The sequence below is a fragment of the Rhinolophus ferrumequinum genome, chromosome X (assembly GCF_004115265.2).
Source record: "Rhinolophus ferrumequinum isolate MPI-CBG mRhiFer1 chromosome X, mRhiFer1_v1.p, whole genome shotgun sequence".
NCBI classification, from domain to species: Eukaryota; Metazoa; Chordata; class Mammalia; order Chiroptera; family Rhinolophidae; genus Rhinolophus; species Rhinolophus ferrumequinum.
In genome coordinates this window covers 40,001,607-40,025,139 of record NC_046284.1, presented here as the reverse complement: position 1 = coordinate 40,025,139, position 23,533 = coordinate 40,001,607, and the positions used below count along the sequence as shown (strand labels likewise).

General features: G+C 37.8%; 1 protein-coding gene and 1 pseudogene across 4 annotated transcripts in view; one reads left to right on the top strand and one right to left on the bottom strand.

The window, feature by feature from the left end:
• The first annotated feature begins 1,469 nt into the window (after positions 1-1,469).
• The window catches only part of PLS3 (plastin 3), a 100,833-nt gene continuing 78,769 nt past the window's right edge, over positions 1,470-23,533 (top strand). For 2 of the 4 annotated variants that reach the window (XM_033117697.1, XM_033117683.1), the window contains exon 1: positions 1,473-1,590. The gene's annotated coding sequence lies outside the window, so the exon portion shown is untranslated. Of the gene's footprint in view, positions 1,591-2,082; positions 2,260-23,533 lie in introns of those variants that run through there. The other 2 variants (XM_033117696.1, XM_033117693.1) reach the window with 2 other exon arrangements.
• LOC117030507 (uncharacterized) lies at positions 12,011-12,119 on the bottom strand (annotated as a pseudogene).

The following is a 23,533-nucleotide window of genomic DNA, read 5'->3' as shown; positions in this document are numbered from 1 at the left end:
GAGCCCACTGTAAATTTGCATGGCAATGCACTGTACGGTCAACCTAACACCAACATGCTGCAATTGGTATTTTTGTGCTGACGCAAACCTGGTCCAGTATAAAATCTGTCAAAACAGAAATGCAATGTTTCTGAAACCATGATTGCCCTCTCATTTCTTTTTCATCTTTCTGTGCCTTTCATAAGTTCTTCCAGTTGATTAATCATTAATTAATATTTAACGAGGTTTTTTTCCCAGTGCCAAGCTCTTCTCTGCTTGTCTAGCCTTTAGGTAGTATATGAACTCCCCCACTCCTTCCCATTTAAGAAGCTCTGGCACTGACTAGGTTAATTTCTCTAAAGAGATTCATAACAGTAGATGAAGTGGAGGGGGTTCCTTTACAAGAGCGTTTAATTTTTTAGGGCACTCAATTTAGCATTTTCCCTAAAATGCATGTAAAATGGAACGTAACTGAACCAATTTTAAATTCTATTTGAAATTTTTCAAGCACACATTGCCTGAACAAAATGATTCCGACTGGAACAGGAAATGCCTTAGACGTTGTCTTCTACAGCTGTCCCACAAGCCAATCTCTTGACCTGACCCCTGGAGAATCATTCAAACTCTGGCCCTCGGAGCTGATTTTGGAGCTGATTTTGGACCTGGAGTGAGCCAAAGGATCGGAATGCAGATAAGGAGGGGACACCTCCACGTGTGGCAATGAAAAAGGTCAGCTATGACTTGGAGGCAATCTCGTGGGCAAAAAAGAAGGAAAGGTACTCTGGGAGGCAGGAGCATGTCTTCAAGTTTTCTCTGGTGAAGGGAGACTGATGAGAAATGACGTCGGTTTCTAGTCAAACGAGTGGAAGGAAGCACGTCACTTCCACCATTCCTTCCCACCTCCACTCTTACCCCTTTCCGCATGGACAGACAGACATACCAGACAGGTAGTTTTGGTCAACAGTTTACTTGGCACGAAGCCAAAGGCATGAGGGCAGCGTCCTGACCTCCTAAGGAGAAGGGAGATTACTGAAGTTTTCCCTCTGCGTTGTTCCGCACCTGGACTCACTGGAGCAGATGAAACTACTAGAAATGCCCCTTCCCAAGCCGAGTTTCTCCTCACGATTCCGGGGAGAAACTGTACCCTCCTTAGACTTAAATAGGGGCTTGGTGGCAAACTCTCGTTCCTGACATTCCCATGTTTTCATTTATTCCACAAGATTTTTTTGAACAGTACTCTGAGCCAGGCACTGTGAACCTTCCTAATCTGTTAGCCAGGGAGAGGGAGAAACAGGCGCGGGGGACCAATCTCTACTCCCAGCCGCACAATTCCAATCCCCATCCCTGCCCGGCGCCCATCCCGGTGATTATTCTCCCAGCTCCCCCACCCAGTTGATGTGACAAGCTCCTGGCCCAATCTCCTTCCTGGTTCCCAGGCCGACTGCAGGCACCACTCGAGCCAATTGGCGGCGGCCGAAGGGCGGAGGGGATGGCCGGAGGGGAGGGAGCGCTGGCTTTAGAACCGCAGCCGCAAAGATTTCGAGAGGCAGAAGTTGTTTGAGCGCGTCGGTGGGAGTCTGTCGGGCTAGATCCGGTACTCTGAGACTTTATGTAAGTGCTTTGTCGGCAGGGGAAAGCACGAGGGTAGGGGGTTGCCTGGGCGTGGGCAGGAAGTGGGTCCAGGGGAGAGCATCTCCCAGAACCTCAGCAGGAATGTGCCTTGCACAGAGGACGGGGGCAGAGGGGGCCTGGAGAACTCTCAGCTCTAGCCCTTAGGCGCCAAAGCAATCGTTCCCATCAGGGATGGGTGGGAGGGACAGTTTTCCCCACGGACAGCACCCGCCGCAATCACGTTTTCTGCTCTTCACTATAGAGATGGTGCTTTCTTAGTAGTTGCTGCTAACTTGTTGCCAACCTTGGGCTGGCGTCCTTGATGCCAAAACTCTGCCTTTCTTCCTTTCCGTGGCGGCGGCCCCGAAGAGGAAACCGAGTGCCTAACTTCCCTCTGTCGTTCTTCTCCAGCTACTGCCACCTTCCCCCACCCTCACCCCGCCCCACCGCCGCCTCGCTCCGGACTCGGAAATCCCGGAGCCGGCAGCCTGCAACGCAACGCCTCCAGCTCCGGCTTGGCCGCCACTGGGGACGTCGCGGGGTTGCGCCGGCCCGGGGCTCTGGGGAGTGCCGCGGTCCCGGGAGGGAACCAGGCTCCGGTGGCCCGCCTTCCGCCTGCTTCCCTTGCCCTTAGCGAGAGCGTCGCGATCACACCGCGTCTCCCTATGAGTAAGCACTTTTTTCCGTTCTGTAGCCGAACATCTCCCGGGCGGTTAAGTCCTCTCTCCTGCCGACACCCGCCGCCTGTCGACTCCCTTCTCAGCCTCTTTGGCTCTGCAGCCCGGAGCTCGTGGTCTGGGCAGTGGCAGCCGGGGATCTCTCGCGGCGCCCCGGGAGACACAACCGAAGGGGCAGTGGGAGAGGGGTACTATCCCCCTGCCCCCACACAGCTGCACTTGCGGGTGTTTACTTTTGTCCACCCGCTGTATTTAAGCGCGCTAATGAGAGGCGGGGGGACGCCGACCACCCCTGCCCTGGCTTCTTGCCAGTCCCAAAGTTGCCGCCGCCGCGGCTGCTACTGCTGTGGTGTGCGGGCGGCTCCCACGGTCCGTCTCCAGGGCTGGAGGTGACCCCAACCGAGGAGGTGGGGTGGGGTGGGGTTAACGCGATCTGACGCTATGCTTCTTGCTCTAAACCTGATCTGCACCACCTCCCTAGGGGTGCCGAAGGTTGCGTTTAGAACTAAGTAGGTTGGAGAGCCTCGTCATTTAGGATCCAACAGACGGGATGCTGGGGGTGCCTGGCCTGCTACGAGGCATGGGCAGTGGCTGGCGGCACAGTAGGTAGGAAGGTAGTTGAAATTAAAAAAAAACTACTGAAAGGTAAGCACGTACTCCACTTAACTGGATGTCACAATGTATTTGGGAGCCTAAATTTGATCCTGGAGATGCAATTTCCAGTGAATTCCAACGAAGTGCACGGAGTCCCACGCTTGCCGGTGGGCATCACGTGCCCCAAGCCTCTGATGCCCCTAGGGTAATGGTCACATGACTTCTTTTGACTTTAAAACTGGAATGTAATGGCTGAAGGCCATATTCCAAAAACTATAGCGACAAAAAAGGGAAAGTGAGTGTGAACTAGTCTCGACTCAAGAGAATTCTACTTGGATTTGGATGAGGGAAACAGAGGTAATTTGGTGCTCAGATTTTATCCAAATACAAACAGGAGTTGTTTTTAAAATAAGGGTTTGAATTATGTTTGTGCTGGGGCATTATCTCCCTACAGGCCTGCTATCTAGTGATGGCTTTTCTGAATTTAAAAAATATCTTACTAATTATTTTCTAGGAAAATCGTCCTTTTATTCACGCCCCATTTGATCCCTAAATGATAGATTTGAAGCCATATCCCATAAGATAGTGTTAAAAAAAGAAAGGCTTTGTCCATATTCCTGGGTGGGGCCTATGTTCTAATTGTAGTGTTCTCTATATTAGGCATCTATTTGAAGGTGGTGGATCATCTCTTGACTAAAATTAACCATCAGTTATTTGTGGTTGGGAATTAATTGGACCAGAAATCAGGCACAAAAACAGTGGACACTAAATTTGACAAATCCAGCTAGTTGGGTCCTTACCTGTCAAAAGTTTGGTAGAATAATGAGAAGACACTGAAACAACTCCCATCTTGACCAATACCCGCCCTTGTGGCCCAAGTTAAGGTTGCTGTTGCAAAAAACATGGCAGTTTGCTATTCAGATTACATATTGCTGAGGATAGAAATAGGCAGAGGAATCTCTGAGGGCAGGAGTTTAAAAGCTGTACTTATTTACAAAAATGGATGCAGCTGATACATAAATTCACCCTTGAAAACAACTAGGATAGCTAACAATGAAACTGGGAACATTTAAGGGATTTTGCCTTTGTATGACTTAGCCAAAAACCATTTGTGTACTGCAGCAATCTCTGAATGACTCGAGCACTCCGTTTTCCTGCTGTGCATGGGACTCTGAACCTAAAAACTAGTACTTTAAAGCACATAGTTCTGACAGCCTTGGGCACACATTAGCTGGAAGTGGATTTAAGCACCTGAGTTATTGGAGTTAACTACTCTGGTAGATAGATGCTTCCCTCCCCGCCAGTGGCTGTGAGGTGATAATTTTAGATTGAACTCCTAATAAATATTTAACCTCAAAAAAGTGAGAGTACAACTATCCAACTAGGTTAAAGTAGTAGGGACATAAACTTTTTCTTAAACTAAATTTACTGGAGTGACATTGGTTAATAAAATTATATAGGTTTCAAGTGTACATTTCTATAATACATCATCTATACATCACATTGTGTGTTCACAACCCAAAGTCAGTTCTCCTTCCATCACCATATATTTGACCCCCTTTTCCCTCATCTACCACTCCCCTCCCCCCTTACCCTCTCATAACCACTAAACCTTTGTCTCTGAGTTTTTATTGCTTTGTTTGTCTTGTTCTTTTGTTGTTTTCAGTTTTATATCCCACATATCAGTGAAATCGTACGTTCTCGACTTTTTCTGTCTGATATTTTGCTTAGCATAATAATCTCAAGATCCACCAATGTTGCAAATGGCAGTATTTCATCTTTTCTTAGAACATAAACTCTTTAAATATTATTAACTCATGTCAAAATAGGATCATCACTAGGCTCTTAGTCCACAGCATTTCATTCTCTTGGGATGTTGTCATTTAAAACCACTGACTGCATTGCTGACTTCATTTTTCAGTGGTATGATCTAATGAACCCAGGTTTATTACTAAAATTTGGGGATTGTAAATTTAAATCTTAATTTCTACTGTTAGATCTATAATAGCAAGTTATAGACCTTTTTATTTACCTGGGGTGGGGAGCCAAACAAATTATGTTTTGCCTTAACTTAACATTGAAGTCCAAGGTCTCTAGTCTCTAACGCCATCATTGAGATTCACTTGCTAAAAATCTGTAGTTTATGGCATTTTGTGTAGAAGGATTAATTATAACTGGTGAGTATTATTTGGTTGAGATTAAGTCTCTTCTGCAAATGGTCACACGCACATTAGATTTGACTGTGACTATTTATACTGGCAGAATGTCAATATCCAAGGCACTATCAGAAACCAAATAAAATTTTGCTCCTGAGAAAACAGCGTGACTTTTACTGAAAAGAAGGGGGTAGTTTGGCCATGGTGCTTGAGCACTAAAGTGATTATATTTGGTGAAACTGACAGGGAAAAGGAAGAAAGTCCACTTGCCATTATTCCATATTCCGTTTTAGGCATTATTTCTGCTTGCCCTTCCAAGAAATTTACTGCCATAATATTCTTAGCACATATAATAAACTCATGAATTTCCTATTGTGTTGTAGCATAATCTAGGTGGAATGTGTATGACAAACTGTTTGTTTTTGCTATGTAGTACAGATTCCAGAAGTAGCTGGTATAAAATTGAACATCTATCAATACATGACAACTTGGGAATCTGTTTTTAGAATCATTTTGTACTTGTTCATATGGTAATTTTTCTTTTGGTGATAAGTAGTGGGTGGAGGGAGGATTTGATCTGTGAAAATAATGAAACTCAGTTTAGAAGAAAACAGCTAGATCATGTTTTGAGTCTGTATAATTATTCTAGAGAGTGATATAACATGTAATGTACGTTCAATGTGTTGGAAGTTTCAAAAGCTTTTTGGATACATTGCACTGTTGGAAGCTCTTTTAGATACTAGTGGTCACGACTAGCTGTTTTTAGTTATATGAGAGCTTTGGTTAAAGTTATGGCTTAGAAAAACAAAACTGTCTGACCATGAAATGTCAGTCTCAGGAGAAGATCTGATAATAAATATTTGGGCCAACTTGTAGGTAGTTATGGAGGTGAGGCAGTTTCAGAAAATTCAGTATAACTAGTAATACTGAATTTGCCTTATTTTTAGCACTTGAAAGGCAAATACTATAATGAGTATAAACTGTTTTAGGGATGAAAAAGCATTGCTGGTTAAAGGGAAATTAGAATACTAAGGAGGAAATATGTTGACTTGGCTTCAGAAGAACTAGATTCTAGAGTTTGACTTTGAGAAAGCCACTTAAAATTATTATATTGATAACTAATATTGAGTACATACATGTGCCAGATACCATGCATTTTCTTTTATAAAATGAGGGCATGGCTCAAAGTTTTTGGTTTGCTGGGATTCTTTCTTTTCAAATAGTTATAGTCTGGCTTATTTCGGTTATATTTATCAGTTCATTTTTCAACTTTTAATGCAACTATATTGAACCAAGCTAAATACCTTGTTGGCAAATTGATGATGACTAGTGGCTTATTCCATGACTAACGCTAGTTTTTTTAAACATAGAGATACTACGTGAGGCTGAAGTAGAATAATATGGAATGTCAACTATAATTTTATATATACATATATATTCACAGGATGTGGAGTACAGCATAGGGAATAGAGTCAGTGGAATTGTAACAGTTATGTACGATGTCAGAGAAGGTAGTAGATTGGGGAGGGGGGTTATCACTTTGTGAGGGGTGTAAATGTCTAACTATTGCATAACTATTACACCTGAAACTAATAAACAAAATACAGAGATACAGTTTATATCATTCCTTAACAAGGATTTTGGTACATTAAACCTACTGATTTTATATTATGAGACAGCTTAATTTTTCCAACCAGTTTAGAAATTTGTTTGATGGTAAGGAGGTAGTGTTGTTTATTGGAAAAGGCATTGAGTGTGGAATCCAGGGCCTTTTAGTCCTCTACAGTTTGGACAGATAGGCCATCTTTAAGTAAATCATGGAAGTTCTCTGTTCATATCTGGATTTTATTTTATTTTTTTGTTAGCTATTAGTTTCCAATCTATGTATTTCACAGGCATGCTGAAAGGGTGAGTGAGCTATGTAAGCCTTGGCTCTTTAGCCGACAGGTACTATATAGATTCAAAGTCCTGTAGTAGTATATCATAGAAACGCTAGCACTTTAACAAGAGTTTACAGAAATGGTAGAATGCTCATCACTTGAGTCTTGCTACATTTTCACTTGTCTGTAAATGTTCTCCAGCCACCCAATTTTACATGCAAAGGAGAAATAAAGTCAGACATAATATAATGAAAACTAAGAGAAATAGTTGATAACAAGAGAATAAAAACCTATGTGTAATAATTTCTTATGGGTTTTTTTCTATTTTTATTTTTTAACAATTTACTGACCTGATTTATTACTTTAAAATCTTTAGATATATACATATCTGCATTCTTTTCCAGGCCCTGCAAATGTTACATGTGGACTTGAACCATTTATTTGTTGGTTTTGCTAAGTATGTATGGTTGTTTTATGTGTATTTTTAAAGAAAAATTATAGAAATGGTATTGTCTTGTAGACTTCATCTCATTCTTCTTTTTTTTTTTTAAACTTGGCTTCATGATGTAGGATCTATCCACAGAATTGTAAATAGCATGGTCTTTCTAAATACTGTGCAATATTCTTTACTGCACATCTGTTGCACTGTATTATACTTACCAGTTTTTTCATCCTCTCAAATATTGTGCCAAGTAGCCTGGTAAAGCCATTAATGAGGTGGTGGGTTTTATTTTTCTTTTACTCTTCGCAAGTAATTACTAAGCAGTGTTTTGGTGTTCATTGGTAATTGCTGTAGAATCTATTCGCATATCATAATTCATTCCTGGTTTTGTGATTGCCCGTAATAGGAGGTTTTGTGTAATATTGCTCATGAAAAATCAAGTGTTTCTCCTTATAATTGCACTCTAAGGGAGGACAATATGCAGGTATAACAAAGCACATAATGAAGGCAATAATCTGTACATTTAAGTGATATGCACTCATTAACACAGAAAAGCTGAGAAGTTAATGGAGATCTTCGTTTGAAAAACAAATGTGTTGGCTTACATGGGCCATTTTCTTTTTTTATTTTAAGATGGGTCATTTTCAACCCCTACCCTCAAAACTATTAACTTGGAATTGATTTTCAATGTTTATTATCATCTTGAAAATTATATGATGGTTTTAAACTGTCGTTCTTTGAATTAGCATGCATTTTTATTTCATTGGTTAAAATTATGTTTGATGACATTTGTTAAAATATCATTTGTAAAATGATAGTACTTCATTAAAATGAAATAAGCAGAAAGCCCTTGGTTAAAGGACTTTTAACATAACCTGGTATCATAGGACTAGTTCTGAAGAGTGGGTTCTTTTTACTAACAGAATTCATTTTCTTTTGTAAAGTCTGAGCTTTCATCACTACCATCTCTGGTTTAAAGATTAATAGCAAATCATTTTTTGTAATCTTGTAAACCATTCATTGAAAATACAACTGTTTCTCTTAAGCTGTTTTATGTATATAATATTTATATATAAAGTATATATGTAAAGTTTTTACTTTCTCTAAAATAAAGTTTGTGTATCATAGCTTTGAATGTTGATATTATTGTATTCTACGTTATATGCTCTGATTACATAGTATGCACTCAGATTGACATTCTGCTGTTTACACTAATACACTCTTTCATAGATTAATGTAATTTTAAGCCTTTTTTCTTAAATTTTGAAATTTGCTTGCGTGTTCCAATTTTGCCATTTCTTATGTTCCATTTTTGATAATTTGGAAGGCTCGTAATTCAGGTCAGGGAGAATTACCACTGTAGACTGCAAAGTGTTTTCTCAAAGATGAAAATGACAAGAAATGGTTCCTAGGGTATATCCTATTGCTATAAAAGTCAGTATGTATGATTTAGTAATCTACTGGAAAAGTGTCTTAAATAGTACATACTTAAGATATTTTTAACATTTTACTTTGGATTAAAGAAATACAAGGTCACTGTGAAAACCTCACAGGAAAACAAAAGGGCTTATATGGAAGAAAATAAAAATTACTTATAATTGTATGACCTACCACCTGTTCATATTTTTTTAAATTAAAGTTTATTGGGGTGACAATTGTAAGTAAAGTTACATAGATTTCAGGTATACAATTCTGTATTACATCATCTATAAATCACATTTTACGTTCACCACCCAGAGACAGTTCCCTTCCATCACCATATATTTGATCACCTTTAACCTCATCTACCACACCCCGCCCTCCTTACCCTCTGGTAACCACTAAACTATTGTCTGTGTCTATGAGTTTTTGTTTCTCATTTGTTTGTCTTGTTCTTTTGTTGTTTTTGGTTTATATACCACATATCAGTGAAATCACATGGTTCTCTGCTTTTTCTGTCTGACTTATTTCGCTTAGCATTATATTCTCAAGACCCATCCATGTTGTCACAAATGGTCCTATTTCATCTTTTCTTACCACCGAATAGTATTCCATTGTGTATATATACCACAACTTATTTATCCATTCATCTTTCGAAGGACATTTTGGTTGTTTCCCTGTTGTGGCCACCGTAAATAAAGCTGCAGTGAACATTGGAGCACACGTGTCTTTATCCATAAATATTTTCAGATTTTTTATGTAAACACCCACTAGAGTAATTGCTGGGTCATACAGTAATTCTATTTGTAATTTTTTTGAGGACCCTCCACACTGCCTTCCATAATGGCTGCACCAGTCTGCATTCCCAACAGTGTATGAGGGTTCCTTTCTCTCCACAGCCTCTCCAACACTTGTTACTATTTGTCTCGTTGATGATAGCCATTCTAACTGGGGTGAGGTGATATCTCATTGTGGTTTTTTTTTTTTTTTTTTTTTTTTTTTTTTATTTTTTAATTTATTGGGGTGACAATTGTTAGTAGAATTACATAGATTTCAGTTGTGCAATTCTGAATCACATCATCCATAAATCACACTGTGTGTTCACCACCCAGAGTCAGCTCCCCTTCCATCACCGTACATTTGATCCCCCTCACCCTCATCCCCCACCCCCCAACCCCCTTACGCTCTGGTAACCACCAAATTACGTTCCCCAGATTAATTTTCAAACCCCGTGGCCATCCTGTGGTCACCGACTGCCCTCCAATCCCCTCACCCTCCCCCCCACCCCCCACTCCCCCCGCCCATCTAGCAACCCTCAGTTTTTCCTCATTGTCTCCCAAACAGTTTCTGATTAGTTCATTCACTTATTCTTTTCTTTAGAATCCGCAAATAAGTGAGATCATATGGAACTTATCTTTCTCTGTCTGACTTATTTCACTTAACATAATGTTCTCTAGATCCATCCATGTTGTTGCAAATGGTAAGATTTCTTTCTTCCTTATGGCTGCATAATACTCCATTGTATAAATGTACCACAGTTTCTTAATCCAGTCATCTACCGATGGGCATTTTGGTTGTTTCCATGTCTTAGCTATTGTGTATAGTGCTGCAATAAACATAGGAGTGCATAGAGATTTTTGAATTGAAGTTCTGGATTTCTCCGGATAGATACCTAGGAGTGGAATTACTGGATCATAAGGTAGTTCCATTTTCAGAATTTTGAGATACCTCCATACTGTTTTCCATAGCGGCTGCACCAGTCTGCAATCCCACCAACAGTGCACAAGCGTTCCCTTTTCTCCACATCCGCGCCAGCACTTGTTGTTTGTTGATTTATTGATGATAGCCATTCTGACTGGGGTGAGGTGGTATCTCATTGTGGTTTTTATTTGCATTTCTCTGATGGTTAGCGAGGTTGAGCATTTCTTCATATGTCTGTTTGCCATCTGTATGTCCTTTTCAGAAAAATGTCTCTTCAAGTCCTCTGCCCATTTTTTAATTGGATCGTTTGTTTTTTTGGAGTTGGGTTGAGTAAGTTTTCCATAGATTTGTGATATTAATCCCTTATCAGATATATCACTGGCAAATATCTTTTCCCATTCAGTAGGATCCCTTCTTGTTTTATTGATGGTTTCCTTTGCTGTGAAAAAACTTTTTAGTTTGATATAATCCCACATGTTTATTCTTTCTCTTAGTTCCCTCGCGCGAGGGTGTATATCAGTAAAAATCTTACTCCGGGTAATGTCTGAGAAGTTTCTTCCTATATTTTCTTCTAGGTATTTTATGGTTTCAGACCTTACATTTAAGTCTTTAAGCCATTTTGAATTTATTTTTGTATATGGTGTAAGGAGGTGGTCCAACTTCATTTTTTTCCATGTATCTGTCCAGGTTTCCCAGCACCATTTATTGAATAGACTGTCATTACTCCATCGTACATTCTTGCTTCCATTGTCGTAGATTAAATGGCCATATAGGCGTGGATTTATTTCTGGACTCTCTATTCTGTTCCATTGATCTATGTGTCTGTTTTTATGCCAGTACCATGCTGTTTTGATTACTGTAGCCTTGTAGTATAATTTGAAGTCAGGTATTGTTATACCTCCCACTTTGTTCTTATTTCTCAAGATTGCCTTTGCTATTCGGGGTCTTTTATGGTCCCATATAAATTTTAGGATTATATGTTCTATTTCTGTGAAAAACGACGTTGGCAGTTTGATAGGAATTGCATTGAATATGTATATTGCCTTAGGCAGTATGGACATTTTAACTATATTAATTCTTCCTATCCATGAACATGATATGTGTTTCCATCTATTTATATCTTCCTTCATTCCTTTCATCAGTGTCTTATAATTTTCTGAGTATAGATCTTTTACTTCTTTGGTTAAATTTATTCCCAGGTATTTTATAGTCTTTGGAGCGATTGTAAATGGGATTGTTTTTTTAATTTCTCCTTCTGATGTTTTATTATTGGTATATACAAATGCAACTGATTTCTGAATATTAATTTTGTATCCTGCCACTTTACTAAATTCATCTATCAGCTCTAATAGCTTCTTGGTGGAGTCTTTAGGGTTCTCTATATATAGTATCATATCATCTGCATACAATGATAACTTTACTTCCTCCTTACCAATCTGGATGCCTTTTATTTCTTTTTCTTGTCTGATTGCTGTGGCAAGAACTTCCAGAACTATGTTGAATAGAAGCGGAGATAATGGGCATCCTTGCCTTGTTCCTGATCTTAGGGGGAATGGTTTTAGCTTTTCCCCATTGAGTATGATGTTAGCTGTGGGTTTGTCATATATGGCCTTTAGAACAGATACTACACTTGATCTTAGCCAAAAGGCCGAGAAGCGATCTCTCATTGTGGTTTTTATTTGCATTTCTCTGATGATTAGTGATGTTGAGCGTTTTTTCAAATGCCTATTTGCCATTTGTATGTTCTCTTTGGAGAAATGTCTCTTCAGGTCCTCTGCCCATTTTTCCATTGCATTGTTTGTTTTTTTGTTGTTGAGTTGCATGAGTTCGTTGTATATTTTGGATATTAGCCCCTTATCGGAGGCACTGTTTGCAAAAATCTCCCATGCAGTTGGTTGCCTCTTTATTTTCTTGATGGTTTCTTTTGCTGTGCAGAAGCTTTTAAGTTTGATATAGTCCCATTCATTTATTTTAGATTTTACTTCCTTTGCCTTTGGAGTCAAATTCATAAAATGCTCTTTGAACTCAAGGTCCATAAGTTTAGTACCTATGTTTTCTTCTATGCAGTTTATCATTTCAGTTCTTATGCTTAAGTCTTTGATCCATTTTGAATTAATTTTGGTACATGGTGACAGATAGCAGTCCAGTTTCATTCTTTTCACGAGGCTTTCGAACTCTCCCAGCACCATTTATTGAAGAGGCTGTCATTTCTCCATTGTATGTTTTTTGCTTCTTTGTCAAAAATTATCTGTCCATATTTCTGGGGGTTTATTTCTGTGTTCTCAATTCTATTCCATTGGTCTACGTGTCTGTTTCTCTGCCAATACCATGGTCTTTTGATTATTGTTGCCCTGTAGTACAAGCTAAAGTCAGGGAGTGTGATACCCCCAACACTGAACTTTTTCTTAAGATCGCTTGGGCTATTCAGGGTCTTTTGTGGTTCCAAACAAATCTGATGATTTTTTGTTCTATTTCTTTAAAAAATGCCATAGGGCTTTTGATGGGGATTGCATTAAATCTGTATATTGCTTTGGTTAATATGGCCATTTCAACTATGTTGATTCTTCCAATCCATGAGCATGGAATGTCTTTCCATTTCTTTGTGTCTTCTTCAATTTCTTTTAAAAATGTCTTGTAGTTTTCAGGTTATAGGTCTTTCACATCCTTGGTTGAGTTTATTTCTAGCTATTTTATTCTTTTTGTTGTAATTGGAAAAGGAATTGTTTTTTGTATTTCTTTTTCTGAGATTGCATTGTTAGTATATAGGAATGCAATGGACTTTTGTACGTTGATTTTGTAGCCAGCAACTTTAATGTATTCATTGATTGTTTCTAATAGCTTTTTTTTTAATTTATTGGGGTGACAATTGTTAGTAAAATTACATAGATTTCAGGTGTGCAATTCTGTATCACATCATCCATAAATCACACTGTGTGTTCACCACCCAGAGTCAGCTCCCCTTCCATCACCTAATAGCTTTTTGATGGAGTCTTTAGAGTTTTCTATATATGGCATCATGTCATCTTTAAAGAGTGACAATTTAACTTCTTCATTCCCAATTTGGATGCCTTTTATTTTTTTCTCTTGCCTGATTGCTCTTGCAAGGACTTCCAACACTATGTTGAAAAGCAGAGATGATAGAGGACAGCCCTGTCATGTTCCTGAACGTAGAGCAAAGGGCTTCAGTTTTTCACCATTAATTATGAGATTAGCTGAGGGCTTGTCATATATGGCCTTTATTATGTTATGGTATTTTCCTTCTATACCTATTTTATTAAGTGTTTTAATCATAAATGGATGTTGTATCTTGTCAAATGCTATTTATGCATCAATTGATATAATCATAGGATTTTTGTCCTTTATTTTATGTGATGGATCACATTGATGGATTTGCGGATGTTGACCCATCCTTGTGCTCTGGGGATGAACCCCACTTGGGCGTGATGAATAATCTTTTTAATGCATTGTTGCATTTGATTTGCTAGAATTTTGTTTAGGATTTTTGCATCTGTATTCATCAGAGATATTGGTTTGTAGTTTTCTTTTTTTCTGTTGTCCGTGCCAGGTTTTGGTATCAGGGTAATGTTGGCCTCATAAAATGAGTTAGGGAGTATTGTCTCTTCTTCAATTCTTTGGAAGAGTTTCAGCAGTATTGGTATTAGATCCTCTTTGAAGGTTTGGTAGAATTCACTAGTGAAGCCATCTGGTCCCGGACTTTTGCTTTCGGGAAGGCTTTGGATGACTGATTCAATTTCATTACTGGTGATCAGTCTGTTTAGATTTTGCTTCATTGTTCAGCCTTGGAAGGCTGTATGTTTTTAAGAACATGTCCATTTCTTCTAGGTTATTGAATTTGGTGGCATATAGTCCTTCATAGTATTCGTGGATGATCCTTTGTATTTCTGTGGTGTCCGTGATAACTTCCCTTTTTTCATTTGTAATTTTGTTAATTAGTGTCTTCTCTCTTTTGATCTTAGTGAGCCTAGCCAAGGGTTTGTCAATTTTGTTAATCTTTTCAAAGAACCAGCTCTTTGTCACATTAATTTTTTCTATTGTCTTTTTGTTCTCTCTTTCATTTAGTTCTGCTCTGATTTTTGTTATTTCCTTTCTTCTGCTGACCTTGGGTTTCCCTTGTTCTTTCTCTAGTTCTTTAAGGTGTAACAATAGGTTATTTATTTCGGAATTTTCTTCTTTCTTGAGATAGGCCTGTAATGATATAAATTTCACTCTTAAAACTGCTTTTGCTGCATCCCGAAAATTTGGTAGGGTGTATTTTCATAGTCATTTGTTTCTATGTATCTTTTGATCTCTCCTCTAATTTCTTGTTTGACCTGGTCATTCTTTAAAAGCATGTTGTTTAATCTGCATGTATTTGTGTTTTTTTCTCCTTTATTTTTTGCAGTTGATATCCAATTTCAAAGCCTTGTGATCAGAGAATATCCTTGGTATAATTTCAATCTTCTTAAATTTGCTGAGGTTAGTTTTGTGTCCCAATATATGGTCTATCCTTGAGAATGTTTATGTACACTGGAAAAAAATGTATAGTCTGATGTTTTAGGATGAAGTGCTCTATGTATGTGAATTATGTCCATTTCATGTAATGTGGCATTTAGGGCTGCTATTTCGTTATTTATTTTCTGTTTGGATGATCTATCCATACCTGTCAATGATGTATTTAGGTCCCCTAGTATAATCGTGTTTTTGTCAATATCTCCCTTTCGTTCTGTTAGTAGTTGCTTGGTATATTTTGGTGCTCCCTGATTAGGGGCATAAATATTGATGACTGTTATGTGTTGTTGTTGCATAGTCCCCTTTACCATTATGAAATGTCCATCTTCGTCTCTTGTTATCTTTTTCACCCTCAAGTCTGTTTCATCTGATATCAGTATGGATACACCTGATTTTCTCTGGATACCATTTGCTTGGAGTGTCAATTTCCTCCCTTTCACTTTGAGTCTATGCTTGTCCTTGTAGCTGAGATGTGTCTCTTGGAGACAGCATATGGTTGGGTTTAGTTTTTTGATCCAATCTGCTACTCTGTGCCTTTTTATTGGTGAGTTCAGTCCATTTACATTTAGGGTGATTATTGATATGTGAGGATTTCCTGTCATTCTATCTTTAGTTTTCTGGTAATGCTGTGTCTCCATTGTTTCTTTGCCTTTTTGTTGCTGTCTGTTATTTCTCTGTGGTGGTATTCTATGATGTTTCCCTCTGTTTTTTCTTTTATTACAGTATATGTTTCAGTTCTGGATTTTTTTGAGTGGTTAGCATTAAGTTTATGTAAAAGAAATTTGATGTTTAGTGTATTCCATTTTCTTCAACATGCTTACTTTCTCCATTCCCATATTCTGGTTCAGGCTTTTACTCTCCCCCTTTTTATGTAGTGGTTGCCACAAATTGTCCCTGTTGACGGTGATCAAATAGCCTCCTTTAGTATTTCTTGTAGTGCAGGTAGTGTATTAGAAAATTCCCTCAGTTTCAGTATGTCTGGACAGGTCTTTATTCCTCCTTCATATCTCAAGGATATCTTTGCTGGATATATTATTCTTGTCTCATAATTTCTCTCTTTCAATAGTTTGAATATTTGGTTCCACTCCCTCCTGGCTTGTAGAGTGTCTGGTGAACATCTGATGATAATCTAATGGGCTTTCCTTTGTAGGTTACCATCTTCTTTACCTGGCTGCCTTGAGGATTCATTCTTTGTCGTTGATTTTAGACAACTTCAATACAATGTGCCTTGGAGAAGGCTGTTGGGATTGAGGTAATTAAGTGTTCTATTTGCTTCTTAGATTCGAGGATCCAGTTCTGGCCACAAATTTGGGAAGTTCTCATCGACAATTTGTTTGAATATATTCTCTGTTCCCTTCTCTCTTTCTTCTCCTTCTGATATGCCCATTATTCTTACATTGCTCTTTCTGATGAAGTCAGAACGTTCTTGTAGAGTTCTTTCATTTCTTTGAAGTCTCAAGTCTCTTTTTCCATCCGTGTCATTTCCAGGTTTCTATCTTCGATATCACTGATTCTTTCCTCCATCTGGTCAACTCTATTACCAAAGCTGGCTATTTCATTTTTAATTTCTTCTATTGAGTTCTTAATCTCCAGAAATTCTATTTGGTTCTTTTTTCAAATTTCAATCTCTTTCGTAAAATGCTCATGTTGTGCTTTGACTGTCTTTCTGAGTTCATTAAACTGCCTCTCTGTGTTTTCCTGCATCTCGTTGAGTTTTTTTAGAACTGCAATCTTGAATTCTCTGTCATTTAAGTCACATATTTCTATATCTTTAAGTTCCTTTTCTGGAAACTTTTCACTTTCTTTCTGAGCTGTCTTGTTGCCTTGGTTATTCATGGCAGTTACTGATTTATTATTTCTCTTCCTAGACATCGACAGGAGTGGCTTCTGCAACAGGTTGATAGGAAGAGGTCTTTCTTTTGTTTTGCATTATCCGTTGGTAGAATGTTTTATTTTCTCTCTGACTGTAGCCCTCTTTTCTCTCTCACACTGTAGTGTTATGTTTTCTCTGCACTATTTAGCTTCTCACACAATGGGGGGATTCCCTAGAAGGCGGGCTTCCCCTCTGTTAACAGTTCACCTGGGTCATAGGGCGCCGCGTCACTGTGGGTATACAGAGAGCTTTTGAAATTCCAAATCTCTTCCTGCCCCAGAGTCAGAGCCCGTATGTTTCAGCAGTTGTGTTTACTCCTGCAGGGATCCGCCCAGATAGGTGAGGACAGGGGTGGGGTGAGTTGTGAGAGGTGGCCCAGAGCAGTGGCTCGGACCATCACTACAGCCGGTCCTGCTTTCAGAGCTCCCTCCACTTTGCCGGAACTAGTTGGGCTGCGAATCTGTGTCTGCGGACCACAGTTCTCAGAACTGCAAATATTCTGTTCTTTTGATCTGACACTGCTACTGTTCCACTTCAAGCACAGGGCAGGTGGGCGCGGGACGAGCCCTGGGAAGGTAGTGAGGGGGCAGCTAGTCTCAGTGCCTAAGGTTTCTGTTCTCTGTGGCAGTGAGGGTTTAAACCACCGTTTTTCAGCCTTATTCCCTCAGTCTTTGCTTCGAGGTCTCTGCCGTGAGCGCTGGGTTCAGCCGTGTTATATGCTGTCCCCTCAGCCTTGTGGGCCATAAACAGAGCCCTAGCAGTCCGAGTTATTCCCTCTCCAGCTCTGCGGTAGCTCTGGGATGCAAGGAGCTCAGAGGACTGAGCCAGGTCTGCGCTGTGCGCCCGCGAGGCTCTGTGGCCGCACTTCTCCCTTTCCTCCTCCCTTGCTCACCCAATTTGCCCACCTTTTGGTGAATTCAGTAGTGAGCCTCTTCGTCTTGCCTGTCTGCTGTGCAGGGAGTCCTTGTGGAGTAAAAGCTGTTTAATCTGTTGGAAATTCCAGGAGAGATTTCCTGAGGCTCACCTCATGCTGCCATTTTGATGACGTCAGTCCTTTTCATATTTTTGATCTATTTCCTATGTGGAGAAAAAGTTAGATATTTTTACAGTCGGGATCATACAGTATACACAGTTTGTTTCCATTCTGTTCACTTATTACATTATGACCATGTTTTTCTTGTAATCAGATATTTTTGAAATGTTCAAAGTCACCATATGATATTCTATGTAGTGAATATTTCATAATTTATTTCACTAATTCCAGGTTGTTGGAAGTTCATGTTGTTTCCATATCTTTTTTTTTTCTTCTTTTCCATATCTTTTTTTAAAAAAAGTTTATTGGGGTGACAATGGTTAGTAAAGTTACATAGGTTTGAAGTGTACATTTCTGTAATACATCATCTGGATCTTATAGGTAATGCTTCAGGGAATATTCTTGGGCAAGAAGCATTTTGTGACTCATTATTTTTTGAGAGAAATACTAGAAGAGAAATTGCAACGATTCTTGTTTTTAAAGATGAATTCCTTTGACAATCTGTGAAATTTAAACATCGGCTTAAGCAAAACAAGCCTTAATTTCAAACAGTGGCACTCAAAAGAAAAAGCTCTTCTTTATATAGTATATCATAAGTGACTAAACTGACTGGTGCTAGTTTAGGTAAAGTATATGTGTTGGAAATATTTTGCTTTCCTCTGATCTAGTTAACAGGTGCAAAGCAGGATGAAGTAGAGTCCTGTGCGGTATACAATCATAGGAAGTTCTATTTTTTGAAACGGAACTGTTAGTGGAGGAAGGGAGACAGGTTTGTTTTTAAGTAGCCTGTAGATTTCAGGTTGCTATAAAATTCAGTTTAAGAATACAGATGTACACCTGAAACTGAAGCTGAATAATACTGTATGTCAACTATAATTTAAATATATATGTATAGTCACAGGATATGGAATACAGAATAGGGAATAGAGTCAATGGAATTGTAATAGATATATACAATGTCAGAGGGGCAATAGAGTGGGGGATAGGGGTTATCACTTTGTGAGGGGTGAAATGTCTAACTGTTACATTGTTTTGTACACCTGAAACTAATTAAAAAACAATTTATGGGGATGTAATGTACGGCATAGGGAATATAGTCAATAATATTGTGATAGATGGTACAGTGTCAGATGGTTGCTAGACCTATCATGGTGATCACTTCTTTAGGCATATAAATGTTGGATAACTATGTTGTACACCTGAAACTAGTATAATGTTAGCTATACTTTTAATGAAAATCTTAAAAACATAAAAATAAAGATAAAAAAATACAGAGGTTATTTGGGACCATAAACCTTCAGTTTCCTAGAGAAACTTAATCCTGGAGTTGGTTAAATGACTGTATTTGTTGATAGGGTTTTTAAATTTCAGGCTATTGGTCTCTTAAATTACATTGACATCACTCAAAAAACTCAAAATTTTATATTTCATTCAGGTTGCTTAAATAATTTGTGCCTAGTTTCAGTATATGGTGACTCCCCAAATTACAAACACTTGACTTAATGAATATTTTGTATATCTGAATGGCTCATTGTGTACTGCATAGCCCTCTCTAAACTTATCTCATGCTGCTTCACAGACCCTTCCCTGATGTTTTTCTCCTTCTCTCAGTTCACCAGTCTCACTAAGGACTGTGTTAGTCTGGGTATTCTATGGTGATCCAGAAGTGATGTGGAAGGTTTGTCTGACCTGAAAACTGATTCTCACCACCTCTTTTTTTTCCCCCAGAGGGATCATGTACATGCTATTTCATAGTCAGAATGGATTTTAGCATGAAATAGGGGTTCCAGTAGTTTTGTTACTTTATATCTCTGTGATATTGGGGAAGTTCTCTTAAGTCCTCTAAACCTCAATTTCTCCATCTATAAAATGGGACAATACCTCTTGTTTGTACTGTTGGCCTTAGAATTAAAAGAGAACATTTATTAAAAACTAGCATATAGTGGCTGCTTAATAAAGGTTCCCATTTACAAGTCAGTTAATGTTGCCTTAGATGATCTTTGCCAGGTATTTATATCTTCATTTTCCTCTAATTAAGTATCACCACTCAAGATAAATAAGATAGTTTTTTTATTTATTTAATGGCATTGTGAAAATATTGCTTTTCATTGTGAATGTGGAAGATTTTAACAAAGTTCCAGGTTGGCTTAGCTAAGAAACCTATTTACCATTTAATTTACCCTTTTGTGAGTATATGCCATCCAGCAGTCTAAAGAACTTACCCTCAAAGGAGAATTCGAAACATGACTCTTTTAATACATTGTAGACACCATTATAAACTCATTGCCACTAACAAATATAGCTTAGATCAGGATGAAAGGTATAGGTAATGTTGATACCTGATTTTGGGGGGAGGAAAAAAAAAGCTTCAAGTTCTTCAGTGTTTCTACAATAGTAGAAATGAAGAATGTTAAAAAGTTTACCTTTTATTGTAATAGCTATGTACGGTGTCAGGTAAGTAGTAGACTTGTTGGGGTTATCACTTAGTGAGGGGTGTAAATGTCTAATCATTATGTTGTTTTGTACACCTGAAACTAATAATAAAAAAAGTTTACCTTTGAAAAAATAGGAGAAAAGAAAAAATAAATTAGTGAAAACTTATTTATTTGCCTGGGGAAGGCAAAAGGTTATAAATTAAATCAGCATCTTTCCAAGATGACATGTCACCTTTAGAAATGGGTGAGTCCAAAATATATTAATCTTAAATTTATAATGTCCACTATTTCCTCTAGTGGAAGTTTTTAAAAGGAAAAACTAGGAAACGATCAAGGACATTGACACAGTCAACAGATATTTTGAGCAATTTGTGGATCTCCAGTTTAAAGATACAGTTGAATCATTTTTGCCAGTGTTTATGAATACTTAAATCTTTATATTTTGTCTTATGATAATTAAAAAACTATCATTAAGTATAGATAACAGAAAAGCAATATTGATAGATTTGCGTATTTAAAAATAAAAGCCAACCCATACATTTGGTGTCTTATCCTAAGTCAAAGTGTTCAGCCCTCTAGGGAAAAAATAAAAACCTAGAATATATTTATAGGTGCTAACAGAAGAAGGAAAACTTCCCTAACCACAGAAGATTTCTATAAAGCTGAAGAGATGGTTGATATGTCAAGTACCTTGAAATATGTCGGTATTATGTAAAAGAAGGACTATAGGCCATTTATAAACAGATATAAAGCTCAGGAAAACTTTAAAATGTGCCCAAAGTTCTCAAGTATATATTAAAATAGTACAAACTACAGATGGGGTAATAGTTAGCCCAGGATAGCAATATGGACAATACCATAATTAGTCTATTTGTGGAATGGTTTCATCATTCATTCAACTAAAAAAAATTTAATAAAGACTGTTAAGTGCTAGAGCTATAAAGATGGATCAAATACTCTTGCATTCTAGTAAAAGAGAAAAACACACAAGTAATATTGGATTTCATGAAACCTAAAAATATTCTCACGTGTAGAAAATGAACTTAAATATGGCCCTTTTTCTCAACATAAAATTCTAAATTTAAACCTTCTGTGAACAAAGACATTCATTTATAACCCAATATAATCAAATCTAAACTAAGAACAAATCAAATTTAAACATTGTTATTTCTTTGCAATAATTATTGCATCCCCCAAAAAAGTGCCCATTATGAGTTAATTTTACTTAAATAGAACATTGCTCAGCCTATAAATGAAGGTCAGCAGACACCAGTGTCTTGGAATAAAATAACCCTTTGGCAAGAAAATGAGCCACACCCCATTTAGTTTTTACAAAAATAAAATTCTTTCCAGCTTTTCTAAATTGTTGATGTTGTGCTCAACATGTACTTCTGCAGTAGTTGGTTTTGCAGCTTTGGAAATATCCATGTATGCACAAGCCTGAAAAACATTGATTCAGTGTTAATTGTACACGCAGCTCTCGTGCTTTCTGTAATACAGTATTCTGTTAAATTTTATCCGACTCACAGATGATAGCAAGTAACTATAGGTATAGCTGATACCTTAATTTCCTGCCTTGAACTTCTTGATTATCAGACTTTAAAATGAGCAGGAAAACCCAGGATTCCAAATCTGGTCATTGTTTCATTTTGGTGGGAGAGAATCAAATGGATGTACTATGCGTGGGTGTACTATGTCTGCTGTACTATATGGTTTTCTTCAAAGAGTAGTACTAAATTCTTGCCATGTATTATAGAAAGAACTGTACTTCTAGGGAGAAAGGAAAATAAACCCTGAGGGGAGACCGCATTCTCCTAGTTCTTTCACAGTGTGCCTGACACACAGCAGGTCTCCACATATCTATTTGAAAGAGTGAAAAATAAATGGCCATGAATAGTCCTTGCTGAATAATATGCTTCATTCCTTTTTATGGATGAATAATATTCCATTGTATAAAGATTAAATTGTGAAATCCTAATCAGCAAATCAGTAACTTATGAATCACATTGAATACAGTACATAATGATGCAAACCTATAAGAAGACTAAGCAATTGGCTTCCTTGGTTTTCTTTCTCTTTTAGTTGTTTTAAAAGAACGGTCATCAGCGAATGTTCTGGATCTCACTTTCATTGTGAGAACTGTTTGACTTTAGAGTCAAAGAGGAAATTGGGGAATTTAATATTTTTTTTTCACATTTTAAAGAAGTTTTATTGAGATAAAACTTCTATACCACTTCTATACCACTCATGTAAAGTGTACAGTTCAGTGGATTTTAGTACAGATTTTTTCACAGATATGTGCAACCATCACCACAGGCAGTTTTCATTACTTCAGAAAGAAACCCCATATTCTTGAGCTCTCCAACACCCTACCTCTTCAGCTCTAAGCAAACACTAATCTACTTTGTCACTATAGATTTCCTGATTCTGGTCTTTCATATGAACAAAACATATAGTATGTGGTCTTTTGTGTCTGGCTTCTTTCACTTAGCATAATGTTCTCAAGGTTCATTCACATTATAGCATGTGAATACTTTATATAGCATCAATACTTTTTTCTTTTATGGCTCAATAATATTGTATTGTATGGATATATCATGTTTGTCCATTCATCTACTGATGGACATTTGAGTAGTTTCCACTTTTTGGCTATTATGAATATAGGACGTGTTAATATTAAATGTCTAACCACAGGTCAGCTAATAAGTTAGAGATGGTACTGACAAGATAACACTTCATTTATCAGTACTCTGCTGTTAATGTAAATCCTTCCTTTGATTGACTGAGCAACATTGATTTCTACATCTAAGCATAGCTAATTTTCCTTGTTTCTTGTTTCCTGATGCTTACCAACTTATCATCAACTTGTTCCCAGTACCTTTGTCCTTAGTAGTCTTTTTACTTGAATAATGGAAAGCCAGTAAAAGTTATATAATCACCTTTTGTAAAACTTATTGTATAGTAGATGTTTACAAACTTCCTTGTTTAAACAAATTTATTGAACACTTACTCTAAGGAGCAAAGGTAAGCAATATTAAGGACTGCAGAAGTAAATTATAAATGCTTTGAAACACAATGGTATTAGTCAACCTAACGAATTATTGACCACATCTAATATATTTATTTTTTGAATTTACTTTTCAAATAAGAAATACATTCACAGAACAAAATTCAAAAGTTATAAAGGAACATAAAAAAAAATAAGCCTCCTGCCCCTTCCCCTA